Genomic DNA, 15,564 nt, shown 5'->3' on the forward strand with positions numbered 1-15,564 from the left:
CAGCACAGGAGCATGTAAGTGGATGCAGACTGACGGACATCAGTAATGGACAGACAGACAGGTGCCACTTGCACCACAGCTCACAACTTTATCCAGTTCACCTCAAACAGCATCTGGCATAGACTAGAAACCACTCAGATATGAGGCAAAGTGAGCCTTTAGCACAAACTCAGATCTGGGCAGCAAGGTGATAGAGCCATACTAGTACTCTGAATCATCACAACAGATAGAGTGTCTAACAGAGACACCTTTCAGTAGAGTGGAGCGAGGAATAAAGGAGTTCAGCTGATCACCCATACATTTAATTCCACTTTTAGCTGTGTTTTTGCATTAATTACATACATCTCAAGAAGGGAAGTGCAGGAGTTTTCTTCATGTGGCACAAAAAGCTGAAGTCAATTTCCCTGTTTCAGGAAGTCGTATTAAGTTGTTAAATCCTAACACTTCCAATTGTTTAATATTTAAACATTTGTTAAACTGTCAGACTCAGAAACAAATTTAAAAGAAATATTAATTTCTTTTTTTTTAAATATTAAAAGTTCTGTCATAAATATTTAAGTAGTTATTTCCTCACAACAATGAGTTAGTCTTTTAGATAAATATAGCACAGCATTTGAATGACCATTATGAATAATAAATCTGAAGATGCCACAAGTACAGATTATAAACATACTTTTCTGATAAATGATTCCTTTTTCTGTTAAACAGGGCAAACACTAGCAAGATTAATAATGCAAAAAAGTATAATTCTTTGTTAAGAATCCCCACTCATCACTGCCAAAAAAAGCATAAGCTCAAATGCAAATAGCAATCACCTCGAACAGATTATATATAAGAAAGCTCTGGCTGCTGTGGGACATTTAGAGGTATCTTTTGTCATAAGAAACATGGAAAGCATGTGGGCCATAAAGCAAAAACATATGTATATTGTCAATAGCAGCACCTGTTCAATTGCAGTTTATTTCAGTATGGAGAGTTTAGTTCGGCCCCTAGATGGCAATACTATCAAACGCTTTTTGTAACGCGAGTACTTAATGATTAACAACGCGCATTCAGTCATCCAACATACTCAAGGCAGCCATTAAAAAAATAACAAAACTGATTTCATTATAGATTCTTTTAATAAACATTTATGGCTTAGATCCTTGAAAGTGGAAGTGTTCAAACTGCCATAGCCAAAAAACTATACAGCCAAATGCAAAATTATGAACTGCAGGTTAAAGAACAGAGCTCAAATTGAAGTTCATGCTTAGCATAAAAATCTGGCATCAGAAATTATATTGGCACAAAACATGATTAAAATTAGCTTTACAATTGGATGTAGTCTGTATTAATGGTTTTTATGAGGACAGTTACCTATTACGTTTTCAAAACAGAACTTTTAAAAGCCTAAAATTTACATTCCATGGTTCGGAGGTGGGGATGGGAGGAAGGGAACACACAACATTAAATTACTGCTCCTGAACTGCTACACACAGGCTCTCCAAAGGTACAAACACATCATTGCAAACACCATACAAAAGCCAATGGCTCTGCTTTCTAATCAGCTGCATCACCAGGATGGGCTTTTGTGACAGCAATGCTACGAAACACATGATTTCTTTTTTTTTTTTTTTAAACAGAAAACTGGCATATTTTTCATTACCCTCTACCATTTTCCCGTTAAACCCCAAGATTTAATTGTTTTCAATCCTCACACACTTTGAAATGAAACAAGGATGGAGGGATTTCCTTGCCTGCAGTTCATTATGTTCTCTGGAGATTGCTAAACCATTCCTTCCAGGGATGACTTTTATCCCTGGCTCCTACAGATAGTTCTTGAAGAGCAAACGGTTTACATGTATTTTTGTTTAGTTTGGTTTGAAACAAGCTCAGGGGACACACTCCCAGAATACAGAGCCACATTTTCTCCCCCTGTACGGCTGCCATTGTCATTTGTGAATTTGCTCACCTGAAAGGCTGATGCTCAAAAGAGGATGGATGGCACTCTCAGTGATTCATTTTAAGAATTACTTTATGTCCTCCCATGACATTTTCAGCCTCAAAATACTGTCCTGCTGGAATGGTCAAATATCAATAGCAAAATACACTTTGCAAAGGGTAGTACTGTAACCTCTGGCTTCAGCAGACAACGACACAGCCTTAAACAGGCACAGGATCAAAATCATTGCCTGGAATATTCTCCCAGTCTTTGTCTGCAAAGCCATGAACTCATATATTCCATGTTTACATACTGCTAACAGTCCAGATTTCATTCACCATTAAAAGCAAACCAACAAAATAAAATTTTAATGTGAACATTAAGATGTTCATAGACCGACTGACCATGAAATCCAATGGCCTACAAGCCCATACGCTCCTTTTTTCTGTCTCCTACTGTGAAGCATTCTCATTCATCCAGTCATTAAGAATAATCCAGCAAACACTTAAATGTGCTCACTCTCACATTCCCCCAGTAAGGCCTGTCCTTTCAATGCAAACCCTACAGAAATGGAGACCTGAGGGAAGCAGTGCTGACCTGCCATGATATGACCCCCGTGCTGCAGCCCAGAGCCCAGCCTTTGACGTGGCCTTTGCTTTTGGCAATCCTGGTCCCCTTCCTTGGTGCATCACTGGTAGCACCATCACTGCTCCAGGCAGGACCACACCTTTGTTTTTTTGCTGTGTAAAATGTTTCACATGCTGCCAGTGGTAGCACAAGCTGTTAACAGCAACAAATGACACTCCTCCGCTAATTCCACTCTTCCAACTGTGAATTAACTTAAAAGTTATTTAAAATAAAACCTTGTTTTAACACATTTTCCAAAACATAAAATGAAGGAGCATGAATCATGAATAATGTATCCATCAAGATTTGCTTCAGATTGCCTTTTTTGTTTGTTTATTTTTTAATTCATGAGCACAGAAGTCACTTAAATTCTGGCAACAAATTAGCATAGTCTTTCATGCTGTTCAAAGGCAGCAGCATCCATAACGTGAGGTGCCTGCCTTCCTTGATACTATTTGGTCCTCCTCCCGGGCACGGGCAAGGCTGTGCAGCCTTCAAGGGTCTGATGATTTTACACTGCCTACTGTGATTGCTTTTGATTACTTGAAGTGCCCCTAAGGTGGCAACAGGGTCAAGAGGTCTTTGTAGGTTGAAAATGATCAAAAATTAGCATTGATCTGTAGCTGTCAATAATACTCCGCACGGGTGGACTCCCTGCACAAATGTTTAAACTGCATACAACTACACAACCTAGTCATCTTCGAATCTATCGATCTGATGAAGCAGCACTTTCCAGTGGTGTCACTCTGGGCTTTTCCTCTTTTTTAAAGGCAGGCCAACTTAGCCAGTTTCCCAGGTCTCAGGGCATGAGTTCAACACGTGACAGATACATCACAAGACCTCTGAACCACTGAAGATCTGCCCAACAGGCAGCATGAGTATCTGTCTCTCCTTCAGGGATAATCACCAAAGCTCAGCAAGCTGCTACCAGTCATGTTAAGGTTAGGCTCTGGTTTATCCTTTCTCCCTATCTTCTCTTTGTACAGTAATCCCTATTTGGCAGGTATCTTTGATATCTGATTAAAAATCCAGCTCTTTCTTTCTGTGTCTCTTTAGCTAAACTCAGTGGCACCAGATGCTACCACACTGCTAATGGTAGCAGCAGTACAGCGATCCCGTTCTTTCCTAACCTACCTGATGGGAAGGTAATGCAGTATGACATTCCCTTGTCTACAGAGGCAGAGCTTCTTCACAGCCCCTGCACAAAGGAGGAGAAAGCTATGATCTGCTGGCAGTGAGAATGTTAAACTGACCATCTTCCAATGCAAGTTTTCAAATTCTCCATCAAGGAAGTCAGATTCTTCAAGTAACAGAAGTGACAGGGAATGCTTGAGGGTTTACTAAGATAGTCAGTTTATGATCACCTTTGTCGTTATCCTCTTATCCAGTTCCCTACCCAATCCAGATTCTTTGCCACTTTCTGAACAGCATTGGGAGCACTTCCACCTTGACTCTGATGTCTTATTTCCTAGGCTACTTCTTATGCTCTGCTATCACTCTAAAATTTTAAATTGCCATTTTTATACATTTGCAATCCCTAACTTGTTCTTTGGTTTGCTTTCCTTCTCAGGCTTATGTCATGCACACTGTGTCTTTTTAATTTAAAAAACCCTACTCTAGTCCTAAAGACTTATGCTCAAATTCACAAGGATACAACTTACAGATACACAAGTAATCTATGAGTCCCTTCCTGCAGCAGTGTGGACTGGAATATAAATTATTCCCATGGTAACACTGAAAAATCTCAAAGGTTAGGCAAACAGAAACCGAAGTGTTATTCCTTTTACCAGAAATTATCTTGCCTAGAGGTGATCAGAATTTCCATTTTTACCAGAAATTGATGGTGCACTATTTATTTTCCTCCCAATCTGAATAGAAAATAATTTTAGATTTTTAAAAAAAATTCACTTTAAAACTCTACATTTGAAGAACTTTGCATTTAATTTTAGAATTTTAAAATCGTCTTTCCACACATTTTTCATTTTAAGTCAATATTATATTATTTGATATTACTCAACAGGCCTTCAGCAGCAATACCACATTGGTGATAACCACCCCCATACGACGAAATAAAGCTAGATAAACATTTAAATAAAATTTTTAAGGTTGCACACCCAGGAATTTCCCTATTAAAGCTGAAACAATTTTGAATTTTTTTTTGCCCAGGGAATATTATTCCAAATTAGAAAAATAAAATATATTGGAAGAGACTGAAATTGTAAAATAAAGCACATAAAATGGTTTTCATATTAAAACATAAGCTTTGATTACATGATCACACAATATTGTTTCTTTGAGATTCCTGGAAACTTAATGTGGGTTTTGGTTGTGGTTTGAATTTTTTTTTTTTTTTTTGGCGGGGTGGTGTTGTTTGGTTGTTTTTTTAACACCAAACTTTAGGAACATTCTTGTAATTTTTTTTTTTTCAAACAAATGGGTAGTTTTACTATCAACATTAGAGCCATCTAACTTCTGTGACTCTACCTTCCCATCCTTTCCTAATGGTACAATTCTAGAAGCTTTTTGAAAACAAAATCTCTAATTTTCATACTGTTTCACTCAGGGCATAACTGAATAATTTCTGTGTGAATAGTCCTACATGGGCTTGTGGACTCTACCAGGGAGAGATCTTTAGAAACAGCAGCAATCTAAGTTTAAAATGTTCTGTCCTGGCACACCTGGGGACCTCCTGCAATCTCGCCAGGCACCTGAGTCCTCATTTTTGGTTTGACAGCAAAGCACCACAAGGAAAGTTACAATACACTGCACATTAAAGTGAAATCAAGCACATTTAGCAAGCTGCATTCAGTCACTGGGTTGGACTTCGGGTGGCAGTACACTTATCAACCACCACCAATGCTGCATTTTTATTGGTAATACCTTAAAAATCATCACTTCAGTAACCTTAGTCCATGCTATTTCAGCAAGACCTCCCTTTTCCCTCCCCCCCCCACTCCTCTCTCCTCTCCTATAATTATTTATTTAAAATTCATCAAACATTGCTGAGTGCAACCTTCTAAAAATGCATTTCATCTGTATTGATCTAATTTGTACTAAGAAATAGCAAAAGTTAAAAGATGTTTTTCTATATGATTAAATAAATCAGGCATCAATGACATGACATTCTACTATAGACTCCATCTAGAAGACAATGTCAACATGTTTTCCTAACATTAATATTTTATCTCTATGTATCTCACAAGACCTATTGTACCATAAACCTTAGTTTTACACTTTCCTTCTTCAACCCCTCTATTATTCCACTTTGAACCACGTTTATCATTCCTCATCATGAGGAGGAAACAAGAAGCTCTTTTTATAAATTTGATACCTGTTGGAACTGGTTTCCCCAAACCTTGGGTTTGGCCAGTTCCCATATGTCATCTTTACTTAACCTGAATGATATATTTTGCTTTCAGTTATTATTCTAGAAATGAAGAATTAGACTAAGTTTCTCTTTAAGATAAGACAGGCAGAATCTTATTCATTTGAGATACAATAAAGCATGAGATGGAATACTTTAACCCTCCTGAAAAACAATTATGTGTCACCCTTGGTAAAATGCACGTGTATCATATGTTCTGGTTAGCTGAGTAGGGCAAGCTTTGTGGAAAGCTGATGGGACCAAGGATAGAGTTGATATAGTGGCAAAAACTTCATGATATATGAAATCCAGCATCGTATTAAAGCAATGTCAAATCCTATAGGATTGAGCTGGGTGGCTTTTGTGATGTTCCAAATTCAAGCACTGTGCAACGTGGCATCTGCACAAACTTCATAAAGGCACTGCAGACCTTACAATTTGTTGAGTCACAAGGGGGTTGAAGCTTCCAGTGGAGCTTTATAATCTGGGATAGAAACAAGTCTTCAGGGAAGGTAAAAAGCCAGGAAAAGCAAGCATGCAAACTCTGGCTGGGGTAAGTTTCTCTCCATTATTAGTGCACTTATAAGCTGAACTCCAGGAATATGTTTAAATTAAGTACCACACATAGTGCTTCTGCTGAGCAGCAGCTTTCCCTCCACTATTTGTTAATATTTAGGAGTACTGTTCCTCTCATAGATCTGTCCTATGTTGTCTGTAGGCATGGCAAAAGAAAGAAAAAACACTGCTGCTGTAAAACAGCAGCTAGAGCCTAAGGGCTCAAACCTGCAAATGGTAGGGGGTACATCCCTTAATATGGAGCGTTAGGGGGTTAATGTTATATTTTTCCTAATGCCATAAACTGTATTTTTCCATTTGATATATTGGCTGATGGCCAGAATGAAGTTAGATGCTTTTCTCAGAACAAACAAAATCTGGACTGCCACATTAGTGCAGTCTGTGTCCTTAGTTTCCATTTTTGTTTTTATTTTTTTTCCCTAGTAATGTCCAGAGTGGCAGGTGTTTTGCAGAAGGGCCTGTGTAATTTTAAACCAATGGAATGAAACTGTGACTGTTTTGTTAACCATAAAAATGGATAATTTATGTATCTGAACTTCTCAACTCAAGAATGGCTTTAAGCTTGAGAAGGGTAGATTTAGACTGGCTGTTAGGAAGAAATTCTTTGCAGCGAGGTTGGTAAGACAGTGGAAGAAGTTGTCCAGGGAGGTCATGGATGCTCCCTCCCTGGAGGTGTTCAAGGCCAGGCTGGATGAGGCCTTGAGCAACCTGGTCTTGTGGAAGGTGTCCCTGCCCATGGCAGAGGGGTTGGAACCAGGTGATCTTTAAGGTTTCTGCCATTCTAACCATCCTACGAATCTATGAGCTTTGTGGCAATCATTTTTTTTTTGTCATAGAAAGAACACGCCCTCATCATTATCAAATGGTTTGGCTTTTGGTTTCATTTGAAGTTTTGTTTTTCAAGCATTCACATTATTCCTCTACGACATTATAGGTTGGACTGGGTGATCTTGGAAGTCTCTTCCAACCTGGTTGATTCTACGATTCTGTGATTTGTGACTATATATATATATATGCCATAAACCACCTTCTTTGTCTCCTTTCAAATTATGTCTTTATGTCATACTATAAAGAAAAGTGGTTCTGAACACTGTAAAACTTCTGCCGTCTGATCTTAAAATGATCTGGACTCAGTACCTAAAGGTTTCTATTTTCTGTAAAATTTGACAAAGATTGTTTGGCTGTGTTTTTTGGTGACTGGAAAACACCATTTTACTTTTCTCCTATAAAACCAATTACTTCCAATTTTTGCCATTGCACAGCTTAACAGCCATAAGGGGGGAAAAGAAATATAAACAGAAAAAAAAAAGTCTGAAGAAACCCTTTAAGGGGACTTCACAGAATCACAGAATGTTAGGGGTTGGAAGTGACCTTGAAATATCATCTAGTCCAACCCCATAGCCAGAGCAGGATCACCTAGAGCAGATTACACAGGAACATATCCAGGTGGGTTTTGAATATCTCCATAGAGGGAGACTCCACGACCACCCTGGGCAGCCTGTTCCAGTTTTCTGTCACCCTCACAGTGAAAAATTGTTTCCTCATGTTTGCATGGAACTTTCTATGCCTCAACTTCCACCCATTTCCCCTTATCCTGTTACTGGGCACTCACCATTTACATATTTATAAACATTATTGAGGTCACCCTTCAGCCTCCTCTTCTCAAGCTAAAGAGCCCCAGCTCCCTCAGTCTCTCCTCGTAAGGAAGATGTTCCACTCCCTTAATAATTTTTGTGGCTCTGTGCTGCACTCTTTCGAGAGTTCCCAGAGGGACCCAGAACTGGATGCAATATTATAGATATGGCCTCACCAGGGCAGAGAAGAGGGGCAGGAGAACTTCTCTCGACCTACTAGCCACACCCCTTCTAATACAACCCTGGACACCACTGGCCTTCTTGGTCACAAGCACACTGCTGGCTCATGGTCAACCTTCCATTCACCAGCACTCCCAGGTCCTTTTCCTCTTCACTGCTCTCCAACAGGTCAGTCTCCAACCTGTACTGGTAGTTGGGATTGTTCTTTCCCAGGTGCAAGACTCCACACTTACCCTTGTTAAATTTCATTACATTTCTCCCTGTCCAACTCTCCAGCCTGTCCAAGTCCTGCTGAATGGCAGCCTTCAGGTGTGTCAGCCACTCCATCCAGTTTTGTGTAGTCAACAAACTTGTTGACTTGTTCTCTGTTCCCTTATTCAGGTCGTGGCTGAATATGTTGAATAGTACTGGTCCCAGTACTGACCCCTGAGGGATTCCACTAGATACAGGCCTCCAACTAGGCTCCATCCCACTGACCACAACTCTCTGACTTCTATCCTTCAACCAGTTCACATCCACCTCACTATCTCACCATCCAGACCACACTTCCTCAGTTTAGCTGCAAGGATGCTGTGGGAGATCTGTCAAATGCTTTACTGAAATCAAGATAAACCACAGCCACTGCTCTACCATCATCTGTCCACCTGGTTTTGTCCTCATAAAAGGCTATCAGGTTGGTCAAACATGACTTCCCCTTGGTAAAACCATGTTGACTGCTCCTCATGACCCTCTTGTCCTTGATATGCCTAAGGACAGGGTCAAGGATAAGTTCCATTACCTTTCTGGGGATGGAGGTGAGGCTGACCAGTCTATAGTTACCTGGGTCCTCCTTCTTAACCTTTTTGAAGATTGAAGTGATGTTTGCCTTCTTCCAGTCCCCAGGCACCTCTCCTTTCTGCCGTGACTTACCAAAGACGGTGGAGAGTGGTCTGGCAATGACCTCCACCAGCTCTCACAGCACCTGCAGGTGCATCTCATCAGGACCCATGGATTTATGGATGTCCAGGTTACTTAACTGTTCCCTAACCCAGTCCTCATCAACCAAGTAGAACTCCTCCTTCGTCATGTCTTCCTCTGGGGGCTCAGGGGTCTGGGGCTCCTGAGGACAGTCTCCAGCAGTATACATGTAGACAAAGAAGACATTTAGTAACTCTGCCTGCTTTGTATCCTCTGTCACCAAGGCACCCACCTCATTCAGCAGTGGGCCTACATTATCTCTAGTTTTCCCTGCAATGTATTTGAAGAAGCCCTTTCTGTTGTCCTTGACCTCCCTTGCAAGGTTGAATTCCAAGGAGGCCTTAGCTTTCCTAGTTGCTTCCCTACATCCTCTGACAACAGTCTTATACTCCTCCCAAGTGGACAGACCCTCCTTCCATGATCTGTAGACCCTCTTTTTCCACTTGAGTTTGCTCAGTAGTTCCTTACTTAACTATGCAGGTCTCCTGGCTCCCTTTCTCAATTTCCTACTTGTTGGAATGCTCTGATCTTGAGCTTGGAAGAAGTGGTCTTTGAATATTAACCAACTATCATGGGATCCTTTGCCCTCTACTACCCTGTCCCATGAGACTTCCCCTAGCAATTGCTTGAAAAGTTGGCCCTGATGAAGTCCCAGGTTGTGATCCTGCTTGGTATTCTGTTCCTACCACACAAGATTCTGAACTCTACCATCTCATGATTGGTACAGCCCAGGCTGCCCTCAGCCTTCACCACTTCAACCAGACCCTTCTTGTTAGTCAGTCCTGTAGCACTCCTCTCCTAGTTGGCTCACCACCATTGCATCAAGAAATTATCATCAGTGCACTGGAGGAACCTCCTGGACTGTGGACAGCTGCATGAGTAGGCCTTCCAGCAAACACCTGGGTAGTTAAAATCCCCCATGAGAAGCTGGGCCTGTGATTGTGAGGCTGCTGTCAGCTGCCTGTAGAAGGCCTGATTGACATCATCATCCTGATTGGGTGGTAATAAGCATCCACAACTGTATCATCCATGCTAGCCTCTCCTTTAATATGCACCTGCAAAGTCTCAACTTGCCCCTCATCCACCCCTGGACAGAACTCAACACATTCTAGTTGTTCCCTCAACACTCCACCATCTCACTTAGCTGATCTGTCTTTCCTGAAAAGGACACAGACATCCACGACCACATTCCAGTCATGTGAGCTGTCCCACCACGTCTCTGCAATTGCCACCAGATCAAAACCTCTTGACTGCAGATGGATTTGTAACTCCTCCTGTTTACTCCCCATGCTGCATGCATTGGTGTACAGACAGCACAGGGAGTGAGCTGAGCACACCCACTCTACCCTGTTGGGAGGCCTTCTGGTCTTCATTGATACTAGAACACTGCCCCACTGGTGCAAACCCAGTAACCACTCCACCCCCCTTCCATTCTAGTTTAAAGCTCTATGAATGAGCCCTGATAGTTCTTGTCTCAGAATCCTTTTCCCCCTGTGAGATAAGCCTTTCCCATGTACCACCATTGGTCCTGGTGTCCTATAAAACCAGACATTATCAAAGAACTCAAATCCCTGCCTGTAGCATCAGTCTCAGAGCCAGGTATTTACAGACTGGATTCTTCTACTCCCTTCCATGTCATGTCCGGGTACTGGAGGTAGAGAAGAGAAAATAACCCAAGGCCTTGAAATCTCTCATTATTCCCCTCAGACTATGGGATGCAGCTGCCTCCCCACCCGTCTGGAAGGTCAATAATGGATAAGAGCCATGTGACTGCACCATGTTGGAGTGATATCCCTGATTTGGGCTCCAGGAAGACTACAGACTTCCCTACTTGTACAAGGACAATCTGAATCTTAACATAGATTGCAGAACTCCCACATCAGTTTTCTTGAAAATACCACTGAATGTCATTTGTGCTCCACAAAATTAAGACTTCACACTTATATATGATGTTTCATCAGAGGATCTCACATGTTACAAACATTAATTAATTAAGTCTCGGGATATACTTTTGCGTTACTGTGAGCAGCTTCAGGAAACTATTGTTATTGTTTTAGATCTTGTTTTGCACAGGCACAAAAAATGTGTCATATTATTGTTAAATGCAAGCTTACTTTATTCCCTTTTCTCTGGCATACTGAGTCCTTGTCTCTCTCACCCATCCTAGGCAAAACCCAGCAGTTCTAACTGCTGCTAAGCAGAAGAAGATAACACAGCCTCAAGGCAATTCACAGCTCTAAATTCCTGTTTTCTACTAACACAATGGAAAATAAAAACACCATTTTAAGGACTAGAAGTGTTTTACTTCCTACTGTTTTATTCTTTTTTTCTAGGCCCCGTGCTGAACAGTCTTAGTCTTTCATTCAAACTTTTCCTGCTATGTATGTAATCATATCTGAGAGATATTAAAAAGTAAGCATAAACAATTTACATGGATCTACATTATAAAGGCCAAAGTTTAGACTGAATATGTGGCTGAACTTAAAATGTCACCTTTAAAATGAACTAGGTATTTTTACAAATTGTGGGCCAAAAAGCATACAAACCCCTATCTCTCAAAAGGCTTTCCTTCACCCTTTTTCTTTAATGCTTTACACTTCCTACATGAAAACACCTGCTCTCCAAACAGAGACAGCCTGAAAGTAAATGAAAATGTACAGACAGCAGTTTGGGAAAGGTGCAGTTCAATCATGACAATACATGACAGGAGTAGGGGATTGCCACAGGGGATCACTGCCCTTGCTGGTCATATAAGTTAGATGAAAACCTCCATAAGTAGCCTGAAAAGCCTCAGTGTTACATGATACTAAGAGGAACAAAAATTTTGTTTTCCTATTGGAGATGCTATGGGATACATTACCAATGAAAAGAATGAGGTCCAATAAAGATTAAGGTATATATTCTTGTGTCCCTGAGCAGTTATGCCTTGCCATATCTATATCTCTCCTACGAAGACAGGCTGAAAAAAATGGAGCTGGTCAGCCCAAAAAGGAGGATGGAAACTTAAGAGCTGCATCTCAGTATGTAAAGGGGACCTACTGAAAGGCTGGGGAAAGACTGTTTAGAAGGGCTTGTAACGACAGGACAAGGGGCAGTGGTTTTAGACTGGAGACTGGTAGATATAGGGTGGACATAAGGAGGAAGTTCTTTACAATGAGAGTGGTAAAATACTGGAATAGGTTGCCCAGGAATGTGCTTGAGGCCCCATCCTTGGAGACATTCAAGATCAGACTCGATGTGACCCAATGCAATTTGTGAATCTGAAGGCCCAGAATGAACTCCACACCAAAAAATGGGGGTGAAAAGAAGACAAGAAAGAGCTGTTATGGAGTTTGGTAGAGTAACTGGAAGACATGATGCTTGCAAGTCTAACAACTCGGAACCAAGTGAACTCAGTGGATAGATGAACTTTCAGATCCTCCTAGGACCATATAGCTACAATTCCTTCTTTAATTTGTCTTTTCATGGTTCCACATTCATTACCACTTTCTGGTGTGGCTTGGGCTTCTCAGTGCAAAGTCTCTGCCAAAAGAGAAGAGCTGCCTGTGACTTGCACTAGCAAGAAGCAGTAGAGGTAAATACTGAAATGTGACTTGAAGACAGAAGCATAACAAGTTCAGTCCATATTCTGTATTTTCCTTGGATATTAAGTTACTTGTGGAAGTAAAATAGATCAACAGTCAACAGGTATATAGTTAATCTTAGTACAAAACAGATTGTACTGATTTCAGAATTGAAAATGTCTTTACAGCACATTATTGACTCCAGCATATTAACTTGTAAATCCACTAGTTTCACTGTCTCATCTATTGATTAGCTGCATGTATGCGTGTTATAAACGAGCGATCCAAAAAGAATCTACTACAAATTAGTCATTTTGGGCCAGACTTGTAGATGTATTCAAGGGCTCAAATGTGAGCAAAGGCACTATGGGAAATAGTGCTCCTATACTGGGACACAAAGCTTGAGCAGCTAGTGTCCTCAGTTACTCTCTATACCCTGTGCAGGGAAAGGGAGGTTCCTCCAAAGAGAAAGTCAGATTTGTTTATGTTTAACTTTGGCTTTGAATAACTCAGAGAAGCCTCACTCTCTCTCCAGACAGCCTAATCTACACTGGCCATCTAAAGTAATTTTTAGCATTCAGAGTTGTGACTTTTGCTTAAATTCATTAAAGAGTCACAGAGCTAAGAAGCTACTGGCAACATTTTCAATCAGCATACAGCAACAGACCACATCAATGAACACTTCCTTATTTCTTGAGGTGAAACAGAAAACTATTGATAACTTCAGAAGTTACACTGCAGCTGTTTCAAAAACTTCAAAATCAAGAGAAGATTCCTTTTGCATTTTCAGGGATCCTGGGCCAGGGTTTGCCTAAGTAGAAGAGCAAAACTAAATGGTCTGTGTAGATGGCATTCAACCAGAATAGAGAGTGGGTTTAGATAATCTGTAATAATGAAGCAAACATCCCTGGCTCCTGACATCCATGCATCAAGGACAGTATGTTGGTGATGACCTCCATTTTGAGAAGATGTTACTTGAGTCAGTGTGGTTTAAAGATTATATTAAAACCCTTAAACCTAATATCATTACAAAGCAATTGAAAGTATGATACTTCTATGCAAGGCCAGAAAGATGAAATGCTAAAGAGCTGTTGCAACTTTTTTTTCCTCAGAAATGTCCTGTTTTGACAGTCACATGATCTCAGGTCTCAAAGAGGGCACTGTATTTAACATCAGAGCAATTAAAGCTCAAACTATGGTGTTAACTTGTGGAATAAGTGATTTTTTTTTCCTCATTTCTCTATTGTTTTTTTTAGGCCAGTACATTCCAGTAACATTAAGAATAGCACTTAAATATATCACTGTCTTAAGATACAACTACAGCATAAATCTCATGATCTACTGATACATCACAGGTCTAGCATTTCTAGCATAAACTAGCATTAGAGAAAATATAAATTATCATCTGCTTTGAACTCCTGAGACAAAACAATAAAAAATAATTTACTGATTCCATAATGACAAGAATAATACCCCACTTCATCTGGGAAAAGATGTTTTCCAGACTTCTCATTAATTCTTTGTTAAAGCCTGTTGAAATATAAAAGCTATGCAGAGTTTCATTCATTTTTTTTGTGCAGAGTAAAGTTTTCTTTATAGCAAAAATACATAAAATTTATCACTCCAAAGAGTCTGCTTTCCTCATGCTCTTGCTATACTAAATCTGCATTTGTAATTCTGATTTTTGGGACAATTGTAAAGCTGATGCCTTTTTTTTGCAGCCACTGGAGTAGCATCTCTACACTGAACGGATTTGTCTAGGAACTCTGCTGTGGTTGGGAGAAAAGCATCAAGTGTATTCAAACCTGCAGGAAATGGACTTGGAAAAATACTCAGAGCAAAATTCAGAAGCAAAGTGAATAAGTGAATAATAACTTGTGATATAGCCCAGTAGGTTAAATAGATACTGAGACCTCTGTTCATCTTCCTGTTGTGAATATACAACTCCTTGGAGTCTTTTTGGCACACAGACAACACACATACTGGGGGAGAGTCTCATTCAGATGAACCATAACCCAGCAGTAATATCATCTGTGTATTAGGGTGGTGTGGACACAGAAGCATTTAGAAGACATACATGGTACATAAAGGTGGAAGGTGGAGCAGCCATGGATCAGTTTACAAAAGACATCCTACAGCTGCAAAGTCAAAGAACTTAGGGGAAGATACTGTGTCCATGTCCAGATGCTGCCCTGGCAGCAATCATAGGTGGACATATTTGCTGGCCTCCTAAGGCTTTGCCTGCAAAACTACACAACCTCCAGTAACATAAGACCTTTAAAGGCCATTACCTGTTGTAAGGACTGAGTGACCCACAGAAGAAGTTCCTAACAAAATTCTACCAGACCCTCAGGATGAGAATTAATTCCTGCTCCCTATATCACTCATGGTCTCTAAATGTGCTCTTGGAAAGGAAGGTTTTTGAAGGAAAAGGAAGAGAGGAAGAAACAGTTTCCAATTCTGATGGAGAGAGTAAAGCAGCCTACAGTTACCAGAGGTATACCAGATGATGTTTGATGACTTAAGGTTGTAATGTGGCACCTGACAATAAGGTGAGAAAAATTTCTTGGAATCTGGTAGCACCTTTGGCAGGGGGTCTTCCAGCAAGCCCTCCGCTTCATAGGTAGAAATCTTCTCTCCATGCTCAGATTTTTATTTGCCATTTCATTGGCATTCATAAAGGAGTTCAACGAGTATATCCTTTCCAAGTCTTCCAGCCTGTCAGAGGGGAGGGGCATCTGT

At 40.5% G+C, this 15,564-nt stretch overlaps 1 protein-coding gene across 1 annotated transcript in view; it reads right to left on the reverse strand.

The window, feature by feature from the left end:
* Window positions 1-15,564, reverse strand: part of USH2A (usherin) — a 414,010-nt gene that overhangs the window by 30,173 nt on the left and 368,273 nt on the right. The gene's annotated exons all lie outside the window — the stretch shown is intronic.

The sequence above is a fragment of the Indicator indicator genome, chromosome 2 (assembly GCF_027791375.1).
Source record: "Indicator indicator isolate 239-I01 chromosome 2, UM_Iind_1.1, whole genome shotgun sequence".
NCBI classification, from domain to species: Eukaryota; Metazoa; Chordata; class Aves; order Piciformes; family Indicatoridae; genus Indicator; species Indicator indicator.